At 43.0% G+C, this 13,211-nt stretch overlaps 1 long non-coding RNA gene across 1 annotated transcript; it reads right to left on the minus strand.

Moving 5' to 3' along the window:
* Positions 1-492: 492 nt before the first annotated feature.
* Positions 493-1,846, minus strand: LOC141100233 (uncharacterized). The gene is made up of 3 exons (XR_012234655.1): positions 1,727-1,846; positions 968-1,118; positions 493-598 (listed from the first exon to the last, which is right to left on the minus strand). It is a non-coding gene; the product is annotated as an uncharacterized lncRNA (long non-coding RNA).
* Between the last annotated feature and the right edge of the window lie 11,365 nt (positions 1,847-13,211).

The following is a 13,211-nucleotide window of genomic DNA, read 5'->3' on the forward strand; positions in this document are numbered from 1 at the left end:
TGGCTCTGTTACATAGAGGCAATAGTCAGATTGCCTCTATGTAGAATTGCTGACTTGCTATGAGCGCCGACAACTAAGTGGCCCTCACCACAAGCCGGCACTGACAACCATAGAGGTCTCAAGGAGACCTCGGGTTGTCATGCCGACACACCAGTGACCCGAGATCACGTGATGCGGGCCACCGGTTTGCGTATTTCCGGCGCGACTGCCGGAAGCGCCATTTAAATGCTGCTGTCAGTTTTGACAGCGGCATTTAACAAGTTAATAGCCGCGGGATGATCACAATTCCACCCACAGCTATTGTGGGCACATGTCAGCTGTTCAAAACAGTTGACATGTCCCGGGAAAGATGTGGGTTCACCGCCAGAGCCCACATCAAAAGGAAGGAGTCCTACATCGGCGTAAATGTACGGCCGATGTGGGAAAGGGGTTAAAAAATAAAAAACCATCCAGTTTGCCTGGATATTTAGGTCACAAATCCTGCTGTGTTTACCTGTCCAAGCAAAGTGAATGTGATTTCATGAAAACTGCGTCCCCTGTGGTCTAAAGACATCACTGAACTGTGCGATTTTGGAGCTTTTTCTGTCTCTGGATACTTCTACGTGGAAAAAAAAAAAAAAGTTAAAAATGGCAGTTTCTTTTTAAGTGCAGAATCAAAGTTTTTTGTAGTGCAAAAAGCACATTAGAAATGTGGCTTACGAATTTAAAAAAAAAAAAAAAAAAAAAAGAAATGTGGCTTCACATCTGCACCAAAAATGCATCAAATAAGAAAGAAAAGGCATAAAAAATGCAGCAGAAATACAATAATCAGAGTTGATCGTTGTTGTGTAATTTGGTGCAGAGAGCTGCAGAAAACCAAAAAGACACAGTATTTATGCTAAAACCTAAGACACAGTATTTATGCTATGTGTGAACACGACCTTAGACACCAAGATGGCATATAGTGACACTACATAAAGCCACTGACCTGGACCCGAGTCCTCTGAATTGATCCACTCGTCACTAGTGCCAACCGTCCTGCATGCATCGGACAGTCCCAGATTAGGGTCTACGCCATGCAGTCCGTCCTAGTCGTCTGCTGAATGTCCATCACTACCATCGCCCCTCTACATCTCCTCCTGCCAGGTAGAATAAAGTAACAAATGTATAGTGTAGATAGTTATGTGTCTAAGGCCTGTTTCACACTTCCGTTTTTGGCCATCAGTCAAAATCCGCCGTTTTGCAAAAAAAAAAAAAAAAAAAACGGATCCGCCATTTTTTTTTTACATATCCGTTTTTTTCCCCATTGATTTGCATTACCGGCGGATGGCCATCCGTTGGATCCGTTTTTTTGCAGATCCGTCAAATTTTTTGCATCCGCCGACATGCCCGGACGGACCATGTAACGTTTTTTTGGCTGAAGGATCCGCATTTTATAGTGCGCATTCCCGGAGGAATGAAGTCAGCCGGAAATTTAACCCTGAAATCATTTCTGGCGGACAGAAAACATTCTCTCTCGGGCTACGTTTCCTTTAAAATTCTTCATTCATCGGATCCGTTTTCCGCCATTTTGGCGGATTTTAACTGACACAAAAAACTGAAGTGTGAAACAGGCCTAAGGGTGTAACCAAATATTGCTGCGCTGTGCTATGCACATCATATACTTTGTCCCTCTTTCTGTTCTTCAAAGTTGGGAGGTATGCTCGAATGCCAACTTCACCAAAATAGAAATACAGATGGCACTCACTGGTTAAAATCTTCTTTAGTCTATTTCTTTAAAACATCGGCATAGGGAGGATGAGAGCGGGAGTGGAGATGGCAGCTGTTTCGCGCTGCAGTGGCGCTTCTACTGGTCTCACTTCTTAACAGAGGGAGACAATCAAACCCCACCCCCACTGCTTCAACACATATGCAGCAATTATCAGTGACAGTTAAAATATTTTAGAAAAACAAATTAAAAAACACATATACAATCATGAAAGCTTATTACAGGAAAACAGACATATCCAATCTCTCATTTAGACCAGCAGATTCTTGTGCCCGAGTGCGCATGATCCATATGGCCTCTCTTTTCCACAGAAGTTTATGTAAATCTCCCCCTTGCACTGGAAGGGACACCCTTTCCAAGCCAGCAAAAGAAAGTACCTCTGGATTTCCTCCCTGAGATTCCCTGACATGTTTAATTAGGCGTGGGACACCTTTACCAGATCCAACCGAATTATAATGCTCCCTAAATCTCACATATAGGGGGCGAATGGTCCTACCAATGTAAACTTACATAAACTTCTGTTGAAAAGAGAGGCCATATGGATGATGCGCACTCGGGCACAAGAGTCTGCGGGTCTAAATGAGAGATTGGATATGTCTGTTTTCCTTGAAGGTGCGCGCCGAACGCATCATGTTGCATGTTGGCGCGCTCGGCGCACCTTCAAATGTCTACAGCAAAAAGCCTACTAAGTGACACATTGATGGAATTGGGGTTTCTGTCTCTACATAATACTGCTCTCAGATTAGGTGTCAAAACCTGGTGACAGATTGTCTTTAAAGAATTTACCAGAGGAGGCAAAATCCTTCTCTTACCCAATGTGCCCCTATGTCAGCCATGAGTATTTATCGCTTAGTTCCTGCCTAATTTGTTGCCTGTTAGTAAATTATTGACAGTCAATATCTTGGAATGTAGGTGTCTTGCAGTATATTTTTAATGTGACGAGAACATTTAATGGAAAAATAAGTAAAGTGTATAGTCCTTCTAATGCAATGATGAATAAACTAAAATGGATTGGTCATTAAGGGGGTATCTCCATCTCCAAGATCCTATCCTAATATCTAGTAGGAGTAATAATAATATCAGCAAATACCTACAATTACAAATGTAGGCTAGTTCTTCTGATTCACTATGTTGCTTGGCTACATAGTGAATCAGAACAATGCTACATTTGTAATTGTAGGTATTTGCTAATGTATCATGCATTTATTCGGCCGCCATGTAAGCCTATGAACCCTTCGAGTATAATGAAACAAACATCTAAAGAGGCACCTCATCGGCAGATATTGGGCTTTGGCACATTTTCATTGTCATTTTTTAAACTGATTTTTCATACACAATTTTAACCCCTTACCTACAATGGACGTAATATTCCATCCATGTGACCCTGGACCTAATTCCCAAGGACGGAATATTACGTCGCGGCCGGGTGTCAGCTGTGATTATCACAGCTGACACCCGGCACAATGTGTCAGGGGCGGTCACGGACCGCCCCCGACACGTTAACCCCTTGCACACTGCGATAAAACACGATCGCGGTGTACCGGGGTTAAAGGGAAGCATCGGCAAGAAGGGGGCTCCCTCCGTGCTTCCCTGAGCCCCCCACAGCAGCGCAATGTGCAGCGCTGCTGCGGGGGTCTCTTTCCCTACAGGTCCCCGGATCCAATATGGCGACGGAGACCTTCGGGGGCCTGCAGGGAGCTGACTTCCTCAGTGCCTGCAAAGCACAGGCAAAAGGAAGTCTGCGTCTATGCCTGTGACAGATCGCTGATCTGTCACAGTGATCTGTGATGTGACAGATCAGCGATCTGTCACAGGACAGTGCTGTCCCCCCTGACCTAATAAAGTTAAAAAAAAGTGTAAAAGTAATTTTAAAAAAATCGCTAAATAAATTCAAATAAAAAAAAAAAAAAATCCCTAATAAATTCATTTTTTGGAAATAAAAAAAAACCAATAAAAGTACACATATTTGGTATTGCCGCGGCCGTAACAACCCGCCCTATAAAACTGTCCCATTAGTTAACCCCTTTAGCAAACGCCTTAAAAAATAAAAATAAAAAACGAAGCAAAAATGATTTATTATCATACTGCCAAACAAAAAGTGCAATAGCGCACGATCAAAAAGACGCATATAAATATCCATGGTACCGCTGAAAACGTCATCTTGTCCCGCAAAAAACGAGCTGCCATACAGCATCATCAGCAAAAAAATAAAAAAGTTATAGCTCGCTGAATAAAGCGATGCAAAAATAATTATTTTTTATATAAAATTGTTTTCATTGCATAAAACCGACAAAACATAAAAAAACGACCTAAATGAGGTATCGCTGTAACCGTACTGACCCGAAGAATAAAAGGGCTTTATCAATTTTACCGCACGCGGAACGGTGTAAACGCACCCCCCAAAAGAAATTCATGAAACGCTGGTTTTTGTTCATTCTGCGTCCCAAAAATCGGAATAAAAAGCGATCAAAAGATGTCACGTGCCCGAAAATGATACCAATAAAAACGTCAACTCGTCCTGCAAAAAATAAGAACTCACATGACTCGGTGGGTCAAAATATGGAAAAATTATAGGTCTGAATATGTGGTGATGCAAAAACTATTTTTATAATAAAAAGCGTCTTTTAGCGTGTGACAGCTGTCAAAAATAAAACCCACCATAAATAGTAAATCAAACCCCCCGTTATCACCCCCTTAGCTGGGGAAAAATAATAAAATAAAAAAAATGTATTTATTTCCATTTTCCCATTAGTGCTAGGGTTAGGGCTAGGGTTAGGGTTAGGGCTAGGGTTAGGGCTGAGATTAGGGTTAGGGATGTGTTGAGGTTAGGGTTGGAGTTAGAATTGGGGGGTTTCCACTGTTTGGGCACATCAGGTGCTCTCCAAACGCAACATGTCATCTGATCTCAATTCCAGCCAAAAACGTCAAATGGCGTTGCTTCCCTTCCGAGCTCTGCCATGCGCCCAAATAGTCGTTTACACCTACATATGGGGTATCAGCGTACTCAGGACAAATTGCACAATAACTTTTAGGGTCCTATTACCCTTGGAAAAATAAGAATTGAGGGTGAAAAAATATGATTTTTTAATTGTACGGCTGTACGTTATAAACTTCTGTGAAGCCCTTGGGGGTTCAAAGTTCTCACCACACATCTAGATAAGTTCCTTGGGGGGTCTAGTTTCCAAAATGGGGTCACTTGTGGGGGGTTTCCACTGTTTAGGCACATCAAGGGCTCTCCAAACGTGACATGGTGTCCGATCTGAATTCCAGCCAATTTTGCATTGAAAAAGTCAAACGGCGCTCCTTCCATTCTGAGCTCTGCCATGCGCCGAAACAGTGGTTCCCCCCACATATCAGGTATCGGCGTACTCAGGACAAATTGCACAATAACTTTTCCAGTCCAATTTCTCCTGTTGCCCTTGGTAAAATAAAAAAAAATTGAACTTGAAGTATTTTTTTTGTGAAAAAAAGTTAAATGTTCATTTTTTTTAAATATTCAAAAAATTCCTGTGACGCACCTGAAGGGTTAATAAACTTCTTGAATGTGGTTTTGAGCACCTTAAGGGGTGCAGTTTTTAGAATGGTGTCATTTTGGGTATTTTCTATCATATAGACCCCTCAAAGTGGCTTTAAATGTGATGTGGTCCGTAAAAATAAAATGGTGTTGCAAAAATGGGAAATCGCTGGTCAGCTTTTAACCCTTATAACTTCCTAACAAAAAAAAATGTTGGTTCCAAAATTGTGCTGATGTAAAGTAAACATGTGGGAAATGTTACTTATTAAGTTTTTTGTGTGCCGTATCCCTGTGATTTAAGAGCATAAACATTCAAAGTTGGAAAATTATGAAATTTTCAAAATTTTTGACAAATTTCTGTTTTTTTCAAGTTATATGAATGAAATTTTACCACTAACATGAAGTACAATATGTCACAAGAAAACAATGTCAGAATCACCAGGATCCATGGAAGCGTTTCAGAGTTATTACCTCATAAAGGGACAGTGGTCAGAATTGTAAAAATTGGCCCGGGAGTTAATGTGCAAACCACCCTTGGTAGTGAAGGGGTTAATAACACTTTTTTTTTATACATTTATGTAAATAAAGGTTATGTTTTATTTTTATTTTCATTTTTAATTTTTTTCACATTTAATTCTCATAAGGAATTTTTGGACCAAATAGGGTTAAAATTTAACCCATCTCTGTAGCACATTGGTAATGATAGGGTCCCGCAAACATTTAGTTACATGTAGACACACCAGTACTTTGTACTACATCTAATTAAGTTGCTCAATCAGGCATTTGGGTCAGGTGATCACTTAATTCAGGCTCAGTCTGCTATAAATTGATGGTCTACACACTAAGGCTATGTGCACACGCTGCGGTTTTTGCTGCGGTTCCGCTGTGGTTTTGGCCCTGCGGAACCGCAGCAGTTCCGCAGACATGGTACAGTACCATGTAACCCTATGGGTTTTCAAAACCACTGTGCTCACGCTGCGGTTTTTTTTCCGCAGCATGTCAATTGTTTCTGCGGATTCCGCTGCGGTTTCACACCTTTAACATAGTAGAGGTGTGAAACCGCAGGGCAAAACCGCAGACCAAACCGCAGCAAAACCGCAGGTCACTTTACCTGCGGTTCCGCGTGAAAAAACCCGCAGGTGAATCTGCAGCGTGTGCACACAGCCTAAGAGGCACAACCCTGATGAAGAGAGTAGCTATCTCTCGAAACATGTCGGTATTGTGGTGTCTTTGAGCCACCGTCTTAGGCCTGTTTCACACATCAGTTTTTTTCTTCAGTCAAAATCCGCTAAAATAGCGGATCCGTTCCTGTACTGACCTCAACGTTTGTCACCGGACCGTTATTTTAACGGATCCATCAAAGTTAAAATTTTAAAGGAACCGCTGCCTGGGGAAGGGGGGAGAGAGAGAGAGACAGAGAATGAGAATTTTTCAGCCGCCAGAACAGAGTTTAGGGTTAAATTTCCAGCTGAGTGAAGTCTTTCGGGCATGCGCAGTGAGAAGTGCGGATCCTGCCGCCCGAAAAAACGTTGCATGGCCCGTTCGGGCATGTCGGTGGACGTAAAAAATTTGGCGGATCCGCAAAAAAACGGATCCAATGGATGGCCATCCATCAAGATCCGCCGGTAATGCAACTCAATGGGGATCCGTTTTTTTTTTTGCAAAACGGCGGATTTTGACTGATGGACACAAATGGATGTGTGAAACAGGCCTTACCCCCAGTGTCATGTCACGCTAGCCACGCCCCCATCACACGCCGACTCCCTCAGCGTTGCTCTCGGCCGGAGCGCCCTTGTATGGGTCCGTGTGATCCGTGCTGTTGCACAAAAACTGACATGTCAGCGTGTTTTGCACACGGACACACGGTCCGCGTAAACACGCTGACCTCTGCATAGACACATTCATTGGAATCTGTCTATGTTTGTCAGTGTCTCCGGTACGTGAGAAAACTGTCACTACACGTACCGGAGACACTGACATGTGAAACTGGCCTAAAAGAGTAGCATGCCCACCAAAAAATTCTGTTAAAAGTTAGCAAAATAGCTCCACATAGTAAAAACAATGAATCAATAGCACTTTAAAAAAAAATATATTTAAACATATAACATGTGAATTTTTTTTTTTGTGATGAACAATACACGGTGTGAATGTGCAAAAAAAAAAATAAAATAAAAAAAAAATCAGTGAAGATCTAAAGTGGAATCAATAATCCTGAAAAAAACATATGCATATGTAATCAAAAAGTAAAGTGCTGAAGTGCAATAAATAAATATATGACAAAGCTATATAGACATATACTGTATATAAAGGCATGAGTAAGCCTAAATAAATGAAAAAAGTGCTACAGTGCAATGAAGAGGTGTTTGACAAAGATATAAGCAGTGTGCTGATAAAAAGAAAATAAAGTTCATGACCGGACAGCTAAATGAATGTTAACCCCTTACCTACAATTGACGTAATATTCCGTCCATGTGACCATGGACCTAATTACCATGGATGGAATATTACGTCATCGCGATCAGCGGCGCCCACGTGGTGAGCGCCGCTGATCGCGGCCGAGTGTCAGCTAATTATCATAGCTGACACCCAGCACAATGTGTCAGGGGCGGTCACGGACCGCCCCCGACACGTTAACCCCTTGCACACTGCGATCAAACACGATTGCGGTGTACCGGGGGTTAAAGGGAAGCATCGGCAGGGAGGGGGCTCCCTCCGTGCTTCCCTGAGCCCCCCACGGCAGCGCAATGTGCAGCGCTGCTGCAGGGGGCTCCTTTCCTGCAGGTCCCCGGATCCAATATGGCGACGGGGACCTCCGGGGGCCTGCAGGAAGCTGGCTTCCTCAGTGCCTGCAAAGCACAGGCATGAGGAAGCCTGTGCAGTGCCTGTGACAGATCGCTGATCTGTCACAGTGATCTGTGATGTGACAGATCAGCGATCTGTCACAGGACAGTTATGTCCCCCCTGGGACATTGTAATAAAGTAAAAAAAAATAAAAAAAAAAGTGTAAAAATAATTTTAAAAAAATTGCTAAATAAATTAAAAAAAAAAAAAAATATTCCCCAATAAATTCATTTTTTGGAAATAAAAAAAAAACAAAAAACAATAAAAGTACACATATTTGGTATTGCCGCGTCCGTAACGACCCGCCCTATAAAACTGTCCCAATAGTTAACCCCTTAAGCGAACCCCTTAAAAAATAAAAAACTAAGCAAAAAATAATGATTTATTATCATACCGCCGAACAAAAAGTGCAATAACGCGCGATCAAAAAGACGCATATAAATATCCATGGTACCGCTGAAAACGTCATCTTGTCCCGCAAAAAAGGAGCTGCCATACAGCATCATCAGCAAAAAAATAAAAAAGTTATAGCTCGCAGAATAAAGTGATGCAAAAATAATTATTTTTTATATAAAATTGTTTTCATTGCATAAAAGCGCCAAAACATAAAAAAACGACCTAAATGAGGTATCGCTGTAACCGTACTGACCCGAAGAATAAAAGCGCCTTATAAATTTTACCGCACCCGGAACGGCGAAAACGCACCACCCAAAAGAAATTCATGAAACGCTGGTTTTTGTAAATTCTGCGTCCCAAAAAACGAAATAAAAAGCGATCAAAAAATGTCACATGCCCGAAAATGATACCAATAAAAGCGTCAACTCGTCCCGCAAAAAATAAGACCTCACATGACTCGGTGGGTCAAAATATGGAAAAATTATAGCTCTCAATATGTGGTGATGCAAAAACTATTTTTACAATAAAAAGCGTCTTTTAGCATGCGACAGCCGCCAAACATAAAAACCACCATAAATAGTAAATCAAACCCCCCGTTATCACCCCCTTAGTTAGGGAAAAATAATAAAATTAAAAAAATGTATTTATTTCCATTTCCCCATTGGGATTAGGGCTAGGGTTAGGGTTAGGGCTAGGGTTAGGGTTAGGGTTAGAATTGGGGGTTTCCACTATTTGCGCACATCAGGTGCTCTCCAAACGCAACATGGCGTCTGATCTCAATTCCAGCCAATTCTGCGTTGAAAAAGTCAAATGGTGCTCCTTCCCTTCCAAGCTCTGCCATGTGCCCAAACAGTGTTTTACCCCCTCATATGGGGTATCAGCCTACTCAGGACAATTTGCAAAACAACTTTTGGGGTCCTATTGCTCCTGTTGCCCTTAGGAAAATAAAAATTTTGGGGCAAAAATATCATTTTTGTGGAAAAAAAATTTTTTTTATTTTCACGCCTGGGCGTTATAAACTTCTGTGAAGCACTTGGGGGTTCAAAGTTCTCACCACGCATCTAGATAAGTTCCTTGGGGGGTCTAGTTTCCAAAATGGTGTCAATTGTGGGAGGTTTCCACTGTTTTGGTACATCAGGGGCTTTCCAAACGCGACATGGTGTCCGATCTCAATTCCAGCCAAAAAAGTCAAATGGCGCTGCTTGCCTTCCGAGCTCTGCCATGTGCCCAAATAGTCGTTTACACCCACATATGGGGTATCAGCGTACTCAGGACAAATTGCACAATAACTTTTAGGGTCCTGTTAACCTTGGGAAAATAAAAATTGGGGGTGAAAAGATCATTTTGTGGAAAAAATATGATTTTTTAATTGTACCGCTGTACATTATAAACTTCTGTGAAGCCCTTGTGGGTTCAAAGTTCTCACCACATATCTAGATAAGTTCCTTAGGGGGTCTAGTTTAAACAATGGGGTCACTTGTGGGGGGTTTCCACTGTTTAGGTACATCAGGGGCTCTCCAAAAGCGACATGGCGTCCGATCAGAATTCCAGCCAATTTTGCATTGAAAAAGTCAAACGGCTCTCCTTCCCTTCTGAGCTCTGCCATGCGACGAAACAGTGGTTCCCTCCCACATGTCAGGTATCAGCGTGCTCAGGACAAATTGCACAATAATTTTTGCAGTCCAATTTCTCCTGTTACACTTGGTAAAATAAAAAAAATTGAACCTGAAGTAATTTTTTTTTTGTGAAAAAAAGTTAAATGTTAATTTTTTTTAAATATTCAAAAAATTCCTCTGACGCTCCTGAAGGGTTAATAAACTCCTTGAATGTAGTTTTAAGCACCTTAAGGGGTGCAGTTTTTAGAATGGTGTCACTTTTGGGTATTTTCTATCATATAGACCCCTCAAAGTGGCTTCAAATGTGATGTGGTCCGTAAAAATAAAATGGTGTTGCAAAAATGAGAGATCGCTGGTCAACTTTTAACCCTTATATCTTACTAACAAATAAAAATTTTGGTTCCAAAATTGTGCTGATGTAAAGTAAACATGTGGCAAATGTTACTTATTAACTTTTTTGTGTGCCGTATCTCTGTGATTTAAGGGCATAAAAATTCAAAGTTGGAAAATTACGGAATTTTCAAAATTTTTGCCAAATTTCCGTTTTTCTCACAAATAAACGTAAGTTATATGAATGAAATTTTACCACTATCATGAAGTACAATATGTCATGAGAAAACAATGTCAGAATCACCGGGATCCATGGAAGCGTTTCAGAGTTATTACCTCATAAAGGGACAGTGGTCAGAATTGTAAAAATTGGCCCGGGAGTTAACGTGCAAACCACCCTTGGTAGTGAAGGGGTTAATGGGGCATTTTCTACTGCCTGGTCCCCAGCTGTGTAAGTGTGTCCGCCTCTAAATTACAGGCAGTGCCACATTATTACATATCCTGTGGATATGCCACAAATCTAAAAGATTTGGATAACACCTTTAATAGGAATGTCATCGGAATTTTTTTTATTTAATCATTTTTAACTTGTTTTTGTTTACACTTTTAACAGGTCTAAAGCCCACGTCACACACAGCAATCTCGCTAGCGAGATCGCTGCTGAGTCACTAGTTTTGTGACACAACAGTGATCTCACCAGCGAGATCACTGTGTTTGACATCTATCAGCGACCGGCCCCCCTGCCGGGTATTGCTGATCGTTATTGAAAGCTCTGGACTTTTTTGGGTCGTTGGTCAGCACGCATCGCGTGTGGCAAGCGGGAGAGCAACGACCAGTGAGAAGGAGCTGGTAACCAAGGTAAACAGCGGGTTTCTAAGCGCTGCGTGGCGCTTAGAAACCCTCTGTGTACCTTAGTTACCAGCGCGCTCGTGCAGGGAGCTGGTAAACAAGGTAAACTGCGGGTTTCTAAGTGCCGCGCGATGCTTAGAAACCCACTGTTTACCTTGGCTACCAGCTCCCTGCATCAGCGTGCTGGTAACTAAGGTACACAGCGACGCGCCCGCTCGTTGTCGCTGGTGCGGATCGCTGGTGAAGCTGCCTGTTTGGCAGCGCACCAGTGGTCATGACAAGTTCATATTGTTGTCGGGATCGCTGGTGAGTCGCTATGTGTGACGGGGCCTTTAGACTCCTTTAACAGGTATTAAGGCCCCGTTACACACAGCGATATCACTGGCGAGATAGTTGATTTTGTGACACATCAGCGATCTCTCCAACGATATCGCTGTGTGTGACATCCAGCAACGACCGGCCCCCCCGCCGGGTATCGCTGATTGTGCTGGATCGTCCTGGGCCGTTTTTTCATCGCTGGTCTCCCGCTGGCCAGCACGCATCGCTGCGTGTGGCAGCAGGAGCCAGCAATCAGCGACGCTGCACGCTGGTATCCAACGTAAACATCGGGTTACTAAGAGCCGTGTGGCTCTTAGAAACCATATGTTTACGTTGGATACCAGCTTGCTCGCTGGTCCTGATCGCTGGAGGGGCTGTCTTTTTGGAAGTGCATTGAGCAGCACGGTGGTGTACTGGTAAAAGGGAAAAAAAAAAAATCTTTTAAATCTTCTGCAAGTGTGAACGAGCTGAGTGTGACCTGAGTGTAAGTGCGAACTGTGGTAAGTGTGTGACTTGAGATTCAGTGACTTTGGATTCAGGGAGTTTCCAAGGGAGGTATTACTGAATTGCTGTTATATTTTATGAATACTTTTTATTTATTTTTGCTTATCTTATTGTCTGGTGCAATCCCCATTAGGATGTGCTCCACTATTGCCAATGCCATCCAGTGCACGTCTTGCCGCATGTATGAAATCCTTGAACAGCCGGTTGAGGGTGCATACTGCTGTGCGAGATGTGAGCACGTTGTGCATTTGGAAGCCCAGATACTGGATCTAAATGTGGAGCTGGCAACACTGAGATCCATAGACAATATGGAAAGGAGTCTTCTGCTCACTGGGCAGACGCTCAATGGGATAGATGAGGGGGGGATGCTAGGTTGGAGCTGCAGGACAATGAAGCAGCTAGCTGGGTGACAGTTAGAAGGCGGGGTAGAGGGAAGAGCACCAGGGAGGCTAGTCCTGATCTGGCACACCCCAATAAGTTTGCTAAGTTGGCAGATGAGGGGAGTGTTAGTGCAGGAGGAGCACTGCTGCAGCAAGGCATGTCCTCTGAAAGCCGGAGGAGTGTCTGCTCCAGTAAGGGGGGAAATAGGAGAGCAGGGCAGGCCAGACAGGTTCTGGTAGTGGGAGACTCAATTATTAGGGGAACAGATAGGGCAATCTGTCACAAAGACAGGGATCGTCGAACGGTGTGCTGCCTACCTGGCGCTCGAGTCCGACACATCGCTGATTGGGTTGACAGATTACTGGGAGAGGCTGGTGAGGATCCAGCGGTTATGGTGCATATTGGCACAAATGACAAAGTTAGAGGTAGGTGGAAGGTCCTTAAAGATGATTTCAGGGAATTAGGCTGTAAGCTTAAAGCAAGGACCTCCAAGGTGGTATTTTCGGAAATACTTCCTGTACCACGTGCCACGCCAGAGAGGCAACGGGAGATTAGGGAGGTTAATAAGTGGCTCAGGAATTGGTGTAGGAAGGAGAGGTTTGGGTTTCTGCAGAACTGGGCCGACTTCTCAGTTGGCTACTGGTTCTACGCTAGAGACGGGTTGCACCTCAATGGGGAGGGTGCAGCTGTGCTGGGGAGAAAATGGCTAGAAGGT

The sequence above is a fragment of the Dendrobates tinctorius genome, unplaced genomic scaffold (genome assembly GCF_039654945.1).
Source record: "Dendrobates tinctorius isolate UK_male_01 unplaced genomic scaffold, ASM3965494v1 ptg000103l, whole genome shotgun sequence".
NCBI classification, from domain to species: domain Eukaryota; kingdom Metazoa; phylum Chordata; class Amphibia; order Anura; family Dendrobatidae; genus Dendrobates; species Dendrobates tinctorius.